Source organism: Triturus cristatus, chromosome 4_1 (genome assembly GCF_964204655.1).
Source record: "Triturus cristatus chromosome 4_1, aTriCri1.1, whole genome shotgun sequence".
Taxonomy (NCBI): domain Eukaryota; kingdom Metazoa; phylum Chordata; class Amphibia; order Caudata; family Salamandridae; genus Triturus; species Triturus cristatus.
This window is the reverse complement of record NC_140585.1, coordinates 1,068,517,056-1,068,535,214: the sequence shown is the minus strand read 5'-3', so window position 1 is coordinate 1,068,535,214 and position 18,159 is coordinate 1,068,517,056.

Genomic DNA, 18,159 nt, shown 5'->3' with positions numbered 1-18,159 from the left:
TTTAAATTAGAATATGCAACCGTGCAGTCATGATTGAACCAACCTTTCTGCCTTTTTGAAGTATGATTTATTTCCACCCACAATACTTCGTTGATTGCCCTAACAATCCATTCAAAGCTTGCAATGACCTCTGAGTGAGTGGTATATGGGTTGAGACATTTCATGATGGATGAATTAGCCCTCGTAATCACTTGCTTAGTTGTCTCCATAGGGTCTACTTTCCCCCATTTAAGTGCGTAGCCATTCAATCTGCTAAGCACTAGGTTATTTTGTGATAAAATGGTTCCCAGGCCTCTCTTCGGTTTATAGATCAGAGAGAGAGAAATACTAAGGGGATAATGATCACTAAGCAGGATTAAATGTCAGGTGAAACCAGCGTCTTTGGTCCTCTCAACAATTGAAACCAAAATGTAATCTATAGTTGTCGAATATCCTCTCCCATGAAAAGTGGGAGCCGGAATTTGTTTCTTATCGTTCCTGGTGTTTGCCTGAACCAGGTCTAGATCAAATAAGGTTTCATTTACGTAATTACCTAGGGTTGAGTGTCTAAAACGTGGAATTGGATTGTCAAGTTCGTCCAAAATGCCACATGTGTTCTTATTATCAGTAAAGTGACATGGACCCAGGTTGAAATCCCCCCCCCAGATAATCACCTCTTCGCTTATTGTCTTCATAATTCTGGTTTTTAATATAAACCGCATCTGAGATACCACAGTGATCGCTTCAGCCTCAGGGAGGTTATTGTAAAAATTCACTATGAAGAAGCTGTCCCTATTACTTAAGGTCAGCCTGAGGATCTGGATGTTTGGGTCCAGGCTCATGGGGACTACTTTCTTTACGTTAAGGAGGTTTGAAATATAAATTGTTAAACCTCCTTTCGCTCTACCTCAGATGGAAGGTTGGGCAGGAGAAAAGTAAGTTTTGAAGCCTTCCATATGAATTGCTTCAATGGCCCAGGTCTCTTGAAGTGCTAAGACATCAAATTTAGGACTAAAATCACTCCATATATCATTAGTAACTTTTGAGCGTTGGCCTGCTATATTCCAAAATAATACTGCAATTTGAGGTTTTATCCCCTCTCCTAAACATGTCTGGGAATTAAGTATGGGAATAAAATTTGGGTTCTGTTCTATATGCAAGATGTGTTCAGATTGATTTAAGCTTATGGGCTTAGATGGTAAATCTAAAGATGACAAAGGATTCTGTGTACACTTTGGGTTAGAGACCTGAGAAGTATGCGTGACAAAGTTGAATTTAACTTCCATACTGGTGGGGGGCACCTTTTGAGATCTATCAGTATCATTTTTTTTTACTCCGTGTGAATTCAGTCAATCCACTCCTTCTAAGTCTGTTAGTTCTGCATAATGATTATAAAGAGGTAAGAAGTAATCATCCTGATAACAAAGTGAAGGACGAGGACGATGCTCCTGTTGTTGAAATGAAAACCTTGGATGACCAGACTGGTAGTGAATTGGAGTAATGGAACAATCGGGCTGAGGGTAAAGTGGTGCAGAGCGATGTTTATGATTTTGAATAAAAGGCCTTGCAGCGTTGTTCCTATGTTGATAAAAAGAATTATAATATTCTCTCTGGCCTAAGAAGGGGGGCCTTAAACAGTCCTCTGGATGTTGTGATATATGAGTAGTACGGTCAGTTTGACAGTTGTAGGAGAGCCTAGGGTAAACGTCCTGGCATTGAGGTAAATGTCTATTGCGATCATTCTGGTTTTGAATTAATAAATTCGGATTGTTTTTAACAGAGAAATGTACTCTGGGATAAAAATAGGTCAGGTCACGTACCTCAATTGAATTGGAAGAATTGAAAGTATTGAGAAGACCAATTTAGGATATGTCTTACTGCTCTTTTATCTCTAAAATTGATTATTATGATATCACCCGTGATATCTTTTGTCCTACTTCCTAACCAGGAAAGACGCCTAACAGAAAGGATTTCTCTATTGATCTCTGGGGGAAGAGGACGTTTCTGCCTAAGCCAAAATATGACTTTATTTTTTAGTTGGCTGTGGTCTTCTCTTTTTCCGTCCTCTAAGGGAGGAACTCCAGTGAGGACCACCACAAGAGGGACTGTTTCTGGAGGAAGATCTACATTAGGAATTTTTGGAACAAGTGTCCTTACAGGATCTTCACACTCAGTTCGTGTTATAGTGATTTGTTGACAGTTTGATTGAGTATTTAATTTCCTAGCTGCCTCTGCCTCGTTATCTTTAAGTTGAACATTTGTACAAGTTTTTTTAGGAGAAGTCACGTACAGAGTTTTTGGTTTTACCTGGCTGCTGGCTCTAACAGTCAATCCCTCTTGATTATTAATGCTTAAAGTCGATACAATGGGCGGAGGGACTGGCAAAAACTTTGCTAACTCCTTAGTTCCCTCCTTAATCTCCCCAATTGCCTGTTCTAGGTTCCCCAATTGTCGGGCTATTGTTTTTAATTTTTCTGTTAATGGCAACGTAAAAGATCTAATCAATTTCTCAATGTTCTCCAATAAAATGGTGTCTAGTGTTTCAGTTGAAACACGGTGTAAAGGAGTAACCAATGTATCTGATGTGGGCATTTTTGTTATAAGGTTCTTTGGATTAGCAGTTTTGGTGTTATTTTTGGGCTTATCTTTTTTTACTAAGGTCCCCCTCTTCCTCCTTTTTATTTATGGGGAACCTTGTAATCAAGAGCTTTTCAGAGTGTTAGTAATATTTTGGACAATCTGCACTGAAGATGGTAAATGATCCGACAATACATCCATTCCAGATATAGTATTATTCAAAAAAGGAGATAAGGTAACTATTTGCTCATTATCTAAATCAGGTGGAGGGGTAATGTCTCGGAGGAGTAAGGGCATGCCGTCACCAAAGGAAGCGTCATGACCGCCACTTCCATGAGACATACTAAGTTGTGATGACATCACTACCTGCGAGGGGGGCAGGAATAAACGGCTATTTTTTACATACTCCACAGAGCGTCGTCTCTCAGCCCGTAACTCATCAAGAACTATGTCCTTATCTATTTCTGTGGTAGGTCTAATAACAAAATTGTCCAATGTCCCTCGGTTAGCGTATCCTCTCCCCATTGGTTTTTCTTTAGAAACAGGCAAACTCATGATAGACGTTACAATTAATGTGTTACCCAAGGCAAAAATGCGTGTAGAGTGGGTGGTAAACAACAACTACCACATATAAATTAACTGTTGAGAATATTCATGACAGCCTTACGGGGACATGTGATCAAGTCAGCTTACTGTTAATGTTAGCGAACCAGGGGCGGTTGGCATCAAGGTGCAGCCGCATAGGGAATGGCCCAGTCCAGTCTCCTCAGGCCTCTGAGGGCCACAGAGGGCCTGTCCTTTGCCCGGGCTTAGCCCAGCGCCGCCCGCGCGCGTCCCGCGACGCGGAGGGAGCCTCTGTGTTTTCTGCGCCTCCGGGCGCGATGATGGTCCTCAGCTGTGGCACAAGTCGCAGGGCAACCTGGAAGCTGTAGTCTCCCCCTGCGCGAGCCGCACAATGGAAAGTAGCGACAGCTAGGAGAGACACACAGCGTGCAAGAACCAGCGAGGTCGGAGATACAGGTAAGGCTAACAAGCCCCAGCACGAGTGAAGACAACTGGAAATGTGAGACCCGCTCCACCGAGGGAGCCTCTGTGTTTTCTGCGCCTCCGGGCGAGACGATGGTCCTCAGCTGTGGCACAAGTCGCAGGGCAACCTGGGAGCTGTAGTCTCCCCCTGCGCTGGCCGCGCGATGGAAAGTAGCGGCAGCTAGGGGAGACACACAGCGTGCGATAACCAGCGAGGTCGGAGATACAGGTAAGGCTAACAAGCCCCAGCACGAGTGAAGACAATTGGAAATGTGAGGTAGTAGTCTTCCCATGGCACTGCAGCTATTGTCTAACAGAACTTGGGCCCATGCCCAGGTTGCAAGTGGGAAGCATCAGAATCATCATAGACAAAAAACTGGACATGAACGCATAAGCCAAAACAGTGGCCTCGGCCTGCTTTAACACACTAAGGACACTGAAGAAAATCTTTAAGTGGCTACCAAACAATAACAGGAAAATTATCATCCAGCGGACTGAACTATGACAGAAATTACCAATCAGCTCACAAGAAGACTGCAGACCATCCAAAACTCATCAGCCAGACTAGTCCTCATCCTCCCACATTGAACCCACATCATACCACACCTTAGGGACTTTTACTGGTGCCTGATACACAACTGTGCACACTTTAAACTCCTCAGCCACACCTACAGAGCTCTCCACAACACCGGCCCTTCTGCTTTGAACAGCCACATTCACTTCCACCAAACACCTCTGCTTTGCGGGTCTTTAACTAGTACACACAACATGCATACACATAAGCAGAGCAGGGGAATGCATCTCCTCGTACCTGGCCCCTAAAGCCTGGAAGGGCCTCCCAGAACACATCAGAATTTCATGCTCTCTTCTTGACTTTCATAAGAAGCTAAAGTCCTGGCTTTTATAGTAAACCATCCGGGCTGGCCTCACACACCTGCTACAGAGCACCAGGATACACCAACAGCTTAACATAACTGTGATGTGTTTGGTGCAGGGCTAGCTACTCCCTCACTTCAATATCTGGATGTTGTACTTTTTTTGCTAGACACAGTTGGTAGTTGGGATATACAGTGAGTACGTGTCCCATATTCATATTCTTTCAGTATTGTCCCACTAGAAGCTATGGAACTTGTTGAAGACACTTTAAGTCTTGGATTGTGTTGTAGGCCTCAAACTCTGCAAACATATAATGTTTGGATATAATGTTTTTTTTTTACAGTGATGGCCTTTCCATAACAACAACTGCGTAATGTTTTGTAACTTTCAAGTAGCTATGTTCTTTGCCCACTGTCCCATTTGCTGTAAATGTAGCTTTGGTATGTTAGCAGGGATCTCTCTTTCTGAGTTTCTGTGAAAGGATGAGGTTAAATGCCTACCTATGATCAAAAATGTAGGATACAGTGAATTCGGGTGCGATCTCATTTGAATGTTGATGTTTAATGACTGGTACTGAATGCTTCATGTTCTTCTTATTTGTTTAATTCAACTACAGCCCCAAGATACACACACTAAATTTCCAAATATAGGCTGTTTATCACAATTGACACAATTATACATAACTGCTTCTCTCTCTCTCTCCCTCTCGCACAAATTCATACAGAAACACACACACACTTTTAATCACTCTTCTCTCATTCATTTCATGAACTCTACAACAATGTGCAATAAAATTTACAGAGAGAAATGGTGAGCATTTAGGCACCCATATTCAGCCATTTCATTGCATGCTTTTTGCATGGCTCGCCTTTAGATGCGTTGTGCACTAAGTGCATAACAATTTATCATTTTTGTTCCTTTTTTTTCGGAAGTATGTAAGCAGTGCCAATATTCTGTGCCATACTTTATACATTTACTTGGCTGATACAACCGTATTGAATTAGTGGTGTCTGCCTTTTGATTAGGAAGTGTGTGATGTCTGAATGCATTAACCTTTCTTAAAGTGCGATTCAATAATTGCCTTTGCACATTTTATTTGCATGATCAAGCCCCCCCACTTCTTCTGGACTGATGCTGCTGTTTTCTTGACTCTGAAGTACACTGGACCCTTCTGAACAGGCCCCACTGCATGTGCTCTGGGCCCCTAAAATGATATGTGCAATTGGCTCATATCTAATTGGCATATTTAACTTACCTATATGTCCTTAGTAGGACCGGGCAGTAAACTCTGCTCCGCTCAGAGAGTTTGCAATATTCGGGCATTCCGCACTCCATGGAGGAGTGTGGAGTTCCTGAATTCCACCTTTCAGGCACCAGAGTTTTTTTCCATATGCGCGCTCAAGATTTGTTTTGGCACTCACTCACGAGCGCCACGATACTCTTGGGCTGCTAGCGCGTGCACGCAATACATCGTGCTCGCTGTGTTAGCGAGCTCCCAGAAGATTGTGCGCTCACTCGCACGGCTTCCAGTCACAACAGTGCCACAGTTGTGCCGATCGCTGTTGATAAGCAGCTAAAGAGGCTTTTCAAGTGGATTTTCTTCTCCAGAAGATCATTGGAGTTGTTTTTTGGTGCAAGCAGCCTTTTTTTCCCTTTTTTCTTCAACAGGAAGGAAGACTGCCACACCCCTGTACGAACCACCCACCACATAAGGAGCTTTCTGCTGGTCTGGTGGTGGGTTCTATGGCAGTCCCATGGTGTTGCCTGGGAAACAGGCACTGCTACGGTAACATCAAAGGCAGTACCTGCATAGCATGGACTGCTGCAGTCCATGCCATGCAGGTAATGAGGTGCATGCACACAAGGGGGCACAAGTTGTGACCCTGTGTGCATACACATGGCGTGAGGCACAATGGGGCCCACGCCTTCTTCACAGGTTGAGAGTAGTGGGAAACTGACCTGTCCCTCTCTTTTATGTGTTTGATGAAAGTCTCCAACTCTGCATAGTTTTTAGCCTTACTTGGAAGACCCTTTATTAAAATTCATCGGGGGTCTAACAGGTCATTTTAACCCACACTTTATTCACTCACTTGGCCCACACACCCACATGCACAAGTGCGGCACCTCCTAAAAAGATCTCCGCTAAAGAGCCCCTTATGGGGCCTGTGAGGGACTACAGCGCCACCCTCACAAGGAGCATAGCCTGATGGTGATGCTTTACACTCGCAAGGGTGAGTGAGGGCACAAGAACACACAAGGAGAAGTCTTCCCCATTCATGCACACTCAATCTTTTGCTGGAGACGGTCTCTAGGTCACTCACAAACCATAATAGGGTTGTAGAGTGTGTTTCCTCAAACTAAATGTCAAGCATCAAAAGAGTACACCTCTGTAGCCCCAAGCCAGTGGTGTTGTATTAAGATGTTTGGATATCCTCAAATGAGTGATTCAACAAGCATGTATGGAGGGAATTGAGTTAAACCAGGTTCTGTGTGTAGTCCTCCATGCTCATAGTTCAACTCCTCACTCCACAACTGGTGAGAACCATGCCACTTTGCTATTCAAGAGAGCCATCCGAACCAAGCAACCCCAGTGGCCTTGAGATGGACAACGGACTGCTGATGAAGTATGTGTCACGGACACTGCTCCAATACACCAAATCAAGAACTTCACCGATCGGCATTGAGGACCTTAGTCCAAGGTGACTTGGTTATAGTTAATCAGAAATGGAAGATGGAAACAGACACTCCATTTGCTGTCAATCCTTTGAGGGCTGCAACGTGAAAAGGACATATGGTGACAGTACATCTTCCCAGACAGTCCATCTCACAGGACTCGTCATACTTCAAGCATTAGCCTCAAAGATCACCAGCTCCTGCAATCATGAATGAGTAATCCCAGCTGCTCCCACATACTCGGGATATTACTCCGGAACAGCGGATTAAACTATACGCACCTCAAGGGTCTCTTCGTAATATACAACTTTATCCTATAATACATTGTGGCCTTTCTATTGACCTTCATACAGGACCAGCTATACTGGACCGCCGCTTCTAACCTTGAAAAAGTCACTGGTGTGACGAAACAAGTGTCAGCTGTTTTTCATGACTGAAAATACAAGCGTCAATGAGAAATAATACTTGTCTTTGAATTGTCAGATTTATAAATTACTAATAGAAGTGGAAGCACTTCATGTTGATTGTTGTAGTGAGTGCTGTGGTACACGTTCTTCATGACTGTTGATTGTACTTTTTATTTAACAAGGAGGGAGATGTTGTGTTGTGAGACTATGTACTATAGGACCCTTTCAGTTCTGGGTGAATTCAATAAGGAATTGCATAACTTGCTGGGAGGTGTTAAGGTGTAATTATTAACTGGTGTGATGTAATGAGAGGGTCAGTGTGTGATTGTAGGTGGAGAAATAAAGACATACTAGCCAGAGCTCTGTGTGTAGTGTATTCATTCAGATGCTCCCAGACTTGGGGACATGCTACTGTAGTGACATAGGTCGCAGTCCAAAACTGCCATACCATGGAACCACCTTATGTTAGTGTCTTTTCAGTTGTTCATAAAGTACACTGGTAATCCCTATAGAGTTGGTAATGAGAGTTACCCAATCTGTCTGGAGTACAACACACAACACATCCTGGAAGATTAAGAACGAGAGAGAATTTCACCTGGAGACTTTGCTTGTTGCCTTCTCCTGCAGACTTTGCCTGCTTAAGGAGAAAATCTAGTGGAAAAGGATGTCTACAACAGGTAATCAGCATGGAAACATTAATAGGCACATATTAGTTCAGATAATCGTGAATCTGGAGTAACGCTTCGCTGTATTTTTATATCCCTTACTATCACTAACCATGGAGGGAAATATCGGCTGATTTCTAGCCCACTTGGAAAGAGCCACATAACGTGATATGATGGCGGCTCTTAGATTATTTCTATAAATCAGGGCCAGTGATTGGTAACTGAAAGACACACCATAGTTGAAGTAGATCCCAAAAAGTAATTTTTGTACACCAAAAATCTAACAAGGATACCATACAATGTGAAAACTTTAATCACAAAAACAGCACAAAGATAGGTTGTCATATATGTTAGCTGCATAGTACCCCCTACATGTTATGGGAGAGGTGAATCGTGCATAGCTGTGGCATATTTCATAAACCGCCTCTATGAATTAATTTCACATTTAGGGGAGGCCTAATTAGGGAAAGAAATGTATAAATGGTTACGTGTTTTCGAGTTAAATGGCCCACACATATCACAAAACAGATTGTGGAATTTCAATTCCATGCTTAATGAGAGACAATACTTCTTTATTAATATGCATGATCATCGTTCTCTGCAAATATTCTGGAGGAGCAAATATAATTTAAAAATGCTTCATACTGAGAGGAAATAGAGGGGAAAATGAGGGCAATAAAAACACTAATCATACATAACGTTTTAAAAGAACTGGAATTTTCTCTATCAAAGTATTCATGTAAAATTGCACTCTATATATTCTTATAAGTAGAATAAAAAGCAAACTAACAGCTTTAAAACTAAGTATGAACAATGCGGAAGTGTTCTGTGAGAAAACTGCGCTCTGACCATTGTTTAAATGTTATATACTGAAAATTCTTTTAAACACATATATTCTCCACATGTTAAAGTCACATCATGCTAGATATTCCTAACATAGATTTGCTATTTAACTGGCAGTGCAATGCAACAATTTTGTGGTATAATAAATTAAAGTAATTCCTTATTATTTATATGTTTATTGCTGACCCATGGGTAGCATTCATACCAGAAATATGAGAAAAATAAAGTTGTGATATTTGTAGCATGTGATACACTGGATCCTATCCCACTGTTGAATGGTGGCTGGATTACACAAATTGCCGCTATGGGTTTACAGCGGTCTGTGCTTGTTTGTATTTTGGAGACTTTGCATTTTGGAGGCCTTGCAATGGAGAGCAGTTATTTCCTTTTCTTCTTAAGAATGAATTACTTTTACCTTGTAAAATGCAGCAGCCCTAGGGATTCGCAAGACATGACCTTAAGAATCTGGATTCTCAGAAGTCACGAGAAGTAGTGAGAGTGTTAATGTATTATCACTGGAGTATTTTGGGGTGGTAAATGAGGAATGATGACTGATACCACAGTGTCATCAATGTTGTTCTTGATTTTGTGGCTCTATTCTTTGAAGTTGGGTATTGTGTTTAATTAGTAACTGTTTGGCATGCAGTATATGGTGATGTAGTGCCTGATCTTCTTTAGTTGGAGTCTCTGCAAGCGCAATAGGTTGTTTTACATTCAGAGATGAGTCAATGTGTGTGGAGTTGGGCTGGATGTTTTAGTGACTTAAAGACTGGAGCTGTGACATCACTGTAACAAATTATTGGGTGTTGATACCTTGGTTCTTATCAATGAACTCTCCTCCCAGACATGGTAGCTTACAGTGGCAAATCTCATATGACCTGGGATGATGAAGGTTTTCTCTTTCTCTTTCTGTTTTTTTGGACTTTACATGTGCCTTCAACACTGCATTCCATTTTGCCCCATAGGATTATCATCTGAAACCAGCCAGCACTCTCAGGCAAGTTTTTGATCTTAATTTTCACTTATTGCCTCCAAGTGATAAGTGGTTGACATTAAGGTCTTTAATTGTGGAGGCAAGAGTAATTAATACTCTGATCAGAAGTATTCTGCTCACCATCTGCCATGTTTTAATTACAGTATATTGATAGCATTCATGGGCACACTAAAGATATTCAGACTGATTTTTCTGCGTTTCTTAGCACAGGAGTTGTTGAGGAGTAGTATCTAAGAATATTTATGTCTTTGAGAACTGGATTAAAAATTATTGCATGTAACTTTGAAATCTAACACTGATATGATGATGAATGAATTAAAAAGTACCTCCTGAAAAAAGACCTGTAGCATCAATTGGTTTTGGACATACATATTGTAGGAAAGTACTTCTTATGGTTACCCCCACTTTTTGCTCGACATTACACTGGTTTTAACTAGTCTGACTGGGATACTGCCAATCAGGGCCCCAGCCTATCTGCTTTCTCCCTACAATGTCATGCATGTACATAGGTACACTCCAGATTGGATACTGGGGTACCCTTGTCAGTCCCTAGTATACGGTACACATGTACCCAGAGCATAGATACCACAGAGGCTTCCCATGGGCTGAATCATGTATTATGCCATCCATGAGAGGCCATGCAAAATGGAACTACAGGCCAGTCAGTGCAGCCTGTGTAAGCTGGTGCTTGCACCACTTATGAAATATATAGATTTACAATATCTATAGGTCACTACACTCAAAACCTATCAGTCAACCCTCTAGCAGTCCGTGACAATCCTGAAGACAGGGTGCTGGGTTTTACGTGAGAGGGTGCCCCTGCATGAGCAGAGCCCCTCTGCAGCCTTCGGAGACCATTCTCTTGGGTTGTCGGTGATGCAGCCAGACATATAGGTAGAGGTGCATTATATGCTCGAGTAAAATGCTATATCGAAAATGGCTGCAACAAAACATGTCATATTTGGTATAAAACACCTTGGAATCATACCTCCACACCGGTAACTGGTCTGGGAGGTATGACTCCACCCTTCTGAAGTGAGCTTCATGGGGTGCCTGATCTTCCTGGTGCTAGCCTTCTCGACCCGGGCTGCCCAAAATGGATGCTGCCTACCAGAGACACTTTTATGCCCTAATGCTGCTGAGTCAAGCTCGAGAAAAGGAAGGCAGGACAATAGGCATCCTGTCACAGGGAGGTGTGACCACCTCCCAAACAGGAATTAGTGTATTGGGGCTGGGTGGGTGCACTTCCAAAGTGCCTGAAAGTCTGCATCTGCGGCACACTTGGTGTCCCTGTGCATAGTCCAGTTCAAACCAGTCCTCGGAGCTGCTAGCTCCTGCTCCGCTGTGAAACTTGACAAAGGTCATGGGAGTATCCTCCCGACTGTCCTTACCCTCCCCTGGGTGGGTCCACGGAATCTGTCCAACCGTCTCCCTTTTGTACAAAAGGGCTTACCTGGCTGTAGGACCTTTGATTTGATGTGGCAAGATTCTGAACAAGAAACCGCTGATCTTCGACCGTCTGGACACTCGGGACTTTGCTGGACTTCGACTGGGTCCTACTTCGTCTCCATCTCTCTCAAAAGCATTGTCTGTGCCCATGCACCACACAGGCTCTGTGCAGGACCTGTGGAGCATCAAGAACAACTGAAGTTATCTCCCTCGGTGCAAAGGAGTCACTCCCCTGCATTTGCAGGCACTGTAACGCAACTGACCGGTCTGCTGATCCTGAGCCCATGCAGACTCTGAAGGCTCCAGCAACACAGGAGGTGGGTATCTACACTCCTTAGGGCGAGCTGCCCTCTCATCAAGTCCGAAGCTAGGAACCCTTGTGTGGACCGCATAACCCAAACCCCTGTGTACTACAGACTCTTGCAAGTGCATATACGTGTTGGCATTCCCCAACTAAGTGCATTGGGCTATCAATAGCCCCAACTTATTTGCACATTTTGTACAAAAGACGTTGGCCTCCTCACACTCTATGCCCTGAAAGCTGTGACTTTGTGAAACTGCTAGAGGTCCCCTCACAACTCCTGTGCCTTCAGCCTGTGGGTCAATTCGAAGGATAACACTGTTTTTCTTGGGCTTCACTGGTTGCTCCAGGCCTGCCCTAACTCCCATTGTTGTGGTGAGTGTCCTGGTCCTTGCTGGACCAGACCATAACCTTACTCAATCTTCTGAGTGGGTTGCGCTCTAAGGCTTGTTGGTGCTCCCGTCAGACATCGACCCCTCAACACTCAACATCCTTCCGGGGACAGATCATATCCGGCTCCTGGTCTTCCTCGACATCTCCTGGTCTCCATCTTTACACATGAAGCACCCAACACCGGTGTGCATTCGTCTACCGAGCCCCTGGCCACTCCTGAGTGACCCAGACTGTGTCCCCTCTGCTTTCAGGTTCTGTCCATCAAGAATCTACCTGTTGGTTCCACCGGACAATTTTCTTCTTCCCATCAGTGACATTTATTTGAAGGCTCACATTGAGATTGACGGCGGTTTCCGATGCCAATTCAGCCCTTGCACCCTGCTTCCCAGAGATAGGTAACTCTGGTACTTCGGTATCCACGGGTGGGGTGGCTCTCTAACCTTCTATGTTCTCAAGGGTTTATTCATAATACACTAGGAAGGGTCCCTAAACTGTAAAACTGCAACCACGACTCTTCCATTGAATTGATGTAGCACGCGGTTGTGTTGTCACACTGTACCCGTCCTCTGTGGGTCCCTCCTTACTCACCTTGGGTGGTTCCTTGGGGTCTCAGTAATTCTACAACCTCTAGACACTGTCTTGACTCGAGTTGTGGTTCTTATATCACTGTTTTAGTATATGGTTTGGTCTCACCCTGGAGCCCCTTGTGTATTAGTGCTACTCACGATTGTTTCTGTGCTACAGTATTGTGTGCTTTGTGTTTATCTGCATGTAGCAGATACTGTGAGGTATTTAAGGTGTGTTATAATAATAAATACATGTTTTTAAAACTACTGTGTGGTTCTCTTTTCATTTACATTATACAATAAGATTGCATTCTGGTAAAACAAGCGGCTTAACATTCCTTCAAGACTAAGCCTGAAGGCTGCTCTCCACAGCCACCACTGGGATAGCTTTGTAAGGTTATCTTTGACCTCTTAAATCACCATAAGGGTTGTTTGGACTGGTCAAGTTGACCACTTTAATTATTGGACATCATATACCAGGCCAACTTCTCACACTGATGTGCAGCGGTTGGGATTCAAGCCTGCATTATTTTACCAGATAAATCTTTGTATTGATTAACTGAAAACCACTAAGTACTAGGTACATATAATACTAGCTCAGAATAAGTAAGTTCTACTGAACTTTGGGTTGGGTAAGTCAAGGGTTTAGCACACCATTTCTCCAACATCAGGGAGTTTATTTCCCACTAGGTAAGGTAGGTGCAACACATCACCACACTTAGTATGTCTTCTAAAGGAGATGCCATTGGCTCTCTGCCCTCTAGTGAGCCTTCATTCCAAGAATTGAAAGCTCTGTGTGCCTATAGAAAGCTGAAGACAGGAAGAAGTGCCAACACTCAGCGTCTAATAGCGATGTTACTTCTTGATGACCTTAGGAAGACCCCTGGATCAGATGAACAGGAGTGAGTGTGTGAGATAGGGAATGAGGACAGGTCAAGAGGTGACACCTTTAACGGCTGAAACTCAAACTCAAACCTGGCCAGGAGGAACAATATGGTTCCCACCTGGACAACTCAGATCTTCAGGGAAATGATGGAGAAGGCCAAGAAGGCACCCTCTTCACCCCACCTGGAAGAGTGCACAGTTTACCAAGGAGATCCAGATCTCCCTCTGCAGAGTCTAATCAATCAGGACAGTCTGTAGGGACCTCGGTAACTAGCAAGAGGGACCACTATTATGACAGGGAGTAACAATTTTTGGAACTTGAGAAAGCTACGATTAGGCTCAGGCAACAACAATTGGCATTGGACAATGAGTCCCTAGAAGTCATGAGAGCTAGAAAAAAGTTGGGACTAGAGTCCCATGGTGGCAGCAACAGTGTCCCTAGATTTAAGGAACACTCCTTTGATAATAGGAACCTGAGCAAGATTATCCCTCCCTACCATGTTGGGGATGACATCCATAAATGGATAAGTGCTTTGGGGAGGGCCTGTAAAGTACAAAGGGTCCCTCAAGAGCAGTGGACAGCAATCTTGTGGCTCTCTTCTGCTGAAAAAGGTAGAGATAAGCTCCTCACTGTTGAAGAAGAGGATGCTGACAATTATTCAGTCCTGGAGAGTGCTCTCATTGATGGGTTTGGCTTAACCACTGAACAGTACAGGATTCACTTCAGGGACACCCAGAAGACACAGAATCAGGACTGGATAGACTTTGTGGATAGTGCTATTGAGGATCTGGAAGGCTAGTTGCTTGGCAGCAAATTGAATGATTTTAAAGGATTGTATAATTTGATTATGAGGAAGCAGATCCTTAATAATTGCCAAAATCAGTTGTTGCATCACCTGGTTGACTATGATCTGACTTCTCCGCAAGAATTGGCAAAGAAGGCAGATAGGTGGGTCAGAATCAGGTGAAGCAGAAAAATCAGAATCATGGTGGTGACCAGAAAAATAAAGATGCTAAAACCTCAGCTAAGGGTGGGGACAAGGGTAAAGATGACAAGCCTTCATCAGGGCCGCAAAAACCTGCATCTGGGGTGGAGTCACAATCCAACAAAGGTAAAGGTAAAACAAAACTTTGGTGTTACTTATTGAAGTAAAAGACCCATTGGACAAAATATAACAATTGTCCAAAGGCCAAGGATTCACCTCCAAACACCACTGTCCGTAAGGCAACTGCTCCCCCTAACACAGTTTCAAGTGGGGGCACTGGGAACAAGGGATTAGTAGGGTTAACCTTGGGCTCTGAGATGGGTTCTGGCTGAGTCAGAACTCCAGCTCAGACTGTACATGTCTGTGATGGTGACATGGATATTGCCACCATATGTTCAGTCCCAGTAACCTGGGAAAATACAGGCAGCAGCCTTTGATTAATGGTAAGGAGGCCATGGCATACAGGGACACAGGTGCAAGTGTCACTATGGTGACAAAAGATCTTGTGGGCCCTGACCAGATCATATTTGGTGAGATGTACCAAGTGACCAATGCTAACAATGTCAGGACTGATAATTCCTTGGCAGTTGTTCCTTTCAGCTGGGGAGGGGTAGCTGGCCCAAAGAAAGTTGTGGTTAACTCAGACCTCCCAGTAGAATGCTTGTTGGGCAATGTTTTGCAGACCTCAACCTGGGTTGAGGTGGAACGTAGGACTCATGCAGAAATGCTGGGCAGATGTGTCTGCTGTAACCAGGTCACAGGCCAAACTGACCTCTACCGAACAGGAAAAAATACACAACAAAGGACCTGCCTCTTGCATTAAACTAAATTCCTACTTTTCTAAGCACGAAGACTGATAGATGTTTTCTATTCTACTTGTGGGCTATAGGTACAGTACGTTATCCTGTAGCTAATGATACTTAACCCCTTCCATGCTCATGACGGAACGGTTCCGTCATGAGCCACGGTTGAGCTGTGCTCATGACGGAACCGTTCCGTCATGAGCCCGCCCGCGCTCGAACCCTTCAGCACCGCGGCGGAATTCGCCCAGCGCTGAAGGGGTTAAAATAGTAATGTAAACAATTCTATGGTCTCGAGCTCTACCAATACTTGTGGACTAAGTGAATTTAATAAAGGTTCCCCTAGAAACCTGTGTGGCCCCCCCTAAATGTAAAGAAGGAAGGAAAGGCGGAAAAGGAGAGAGCTTAAACAATTACGCCCTCCACCCCCAAAGCTTGTTATCTATTTCGATGCCACAGACGAAGAGTGTAGACAAAGTGGAAAAAATGAGGGCGGCAATACCTCACGGACGTAACCCCCACGAGGTGTAAGCGAACAGGTACTCGTCCGTTACCTCACTTTATCATCATTGGTTACTGCCGTCCCCAGTGAAAAAACACAAAAGTGACACAACAGGTATAGCGTTTGTCTCTAGTGCCTATTGTGGGAAGAACTAATAACTTAACTGTGTGTGTGTGCAACCAAAAACAATGGGTGTCGACCCTAAGACTAGGGAGAATGAGTCTGATCAGGACCCAAATATTCCCAATTTAAAACCGGGTAGCCCACACTAGCTAAAGAGACTTTTTATTCAGGCTGTGTGGCTATCCCCTTGAAAAACCAACATGTTTCGTTGCCTATATGGATTGGCGGCAACTTCATCAGGGCTAGGGTCGACTAGCCTCTTAGCTTTGTTTATGCTGGCCAATATATGGTTTGTCAGCACCTAGGGGAAACATAAAAGATAGACATATACAGGTTCAGTACATACCACAACTATACCCCAGCAGGGTAGACATACATTCAGCCAGGCAGTGGACATACTGCCTGTTACACTCACAGCAGGTATATTTACCGTAAGGGTGTCCCTCTTACTGCATACCTCACCCCCACTGATTTCAGTGGTCAGCGTTATCTCAGACACTTCTGTATAGCGTAACCGCAACCTGCGGATTCTTATATCTAAAATGTATGGAAAAGGCGGAAAGGTTAGTGCAGCATGTGTTAAAATGGCATTGAGCATTCCCTTATGAACACTCACATCCACGGTGTAAAACCCAACTACATAGGGTTCTATCAGTATCCCTTCTTTTTCCTTGCACTCGAGGTCTGCTTACTTAGTACCTGGCCTCGTGCGTGGCTATTCTTATGCTGACTTAATATCACTGTGTGTACCAATTCCACTCATCAACTTGACCCTCCTTCGCTCTCAGTACACACCTCACTGTTATGTCCTGGTGTCTGCGTGGTCTATGTTCCGGGTCAACTGTACTGTTAACCCGCCTGTCTTGCCCGATATGTGGATCATGTTAAGGCTCCCGCTAGCTCCATGTCCCTATCAGAGCCTATTTCAGTATGTTACTGACCCAACCACTACTCGTTCAGGTTCTCACCTCGTCAGGGTTGCGTTGCGTCTTAAAATCAGCCTTCATCCCGGGTTCTGTTTTCCCTTGACCGCTTAAGTACTCCGCGCCCCGTGATGTTATGTGGGTGTGGTCTTACTCGGACGACTGCCGCGGCCATATTGTGTAAACCACATCGGGCTTTCCTATTGGAGGGAATCTACATCCCCTATCAGGCATGCGCAAATTCGCAATGAGAGTGGCGGGGGCCATCTTGTGTCTACTCGAACTCGTAAACTCAAATTTATATTGGGATACAGTTCTAAAATGAAATATCCTATACTGATGGCATTATTCAGATAAATTCACCTTGTAGGTTCGTCTATCCTTTATCCATTAGTGTGACTAACAATGGATAGTATGTATAGGTATCGCTGTCCCCAGTTAACACCCATGGCCTGCACCCACCTGTCACTATGTTTTTAAGACCCTGTGAGTGTGTTATCACGTCATGACCTGGTTCCATTCTATACAGTCGTTCAAGCCCTGTCTGTCTGCTCTCTCTTGGTAGATCCAACGCGCTTCCTTAGTTGTTAGCCCGGTGTTCATATTATGGCTATCGCCCCACACCCGTTCCAATACCACCCATCGTAATTCACGGGGGCCATGTCTGGCTGTTCTAAAATGCTGGACTAGCTTAGTTGTTAGTTTGCCTGTATGGATTGTGCTCAAGTGTTCTTGTATGCGAACCTTCACTTTCCGTGTGGTTAATCCAATATAGTGAAGGCCGCATGGGCACGTCAGTCTGTATATTACGTTGTTAGTATTACAGTTACTGAAAGCATTTAAGTGCCAACACTTGCCATTCGACAATATGACGCTCTTAGTCTGGCGTGTTAGTTCGCACACGTTGCAACCTCCACATTGATAATGTCCTGGGGGCACGCCTGTAGGTTTATCATCGCATTTAGGTCGTGTATGCACCAGGCGATCCCTCAAACTGGTGGACCGCTTAAAAGCAAATCTGGGTTGGGGCATGGTCATAGTTGCAGTATGGAGTAGAGGCCAATGTTTTCGAATTACTTGTCTGATCTGGGTTGATAAAGGGCCAAATGTGGTAACTACCGGGATACATTCTCCAGATGTTTTTGATGTTCTCTCCAGAAGGGCTGCTCTTGGTGTATTAAGAGCTGTTTT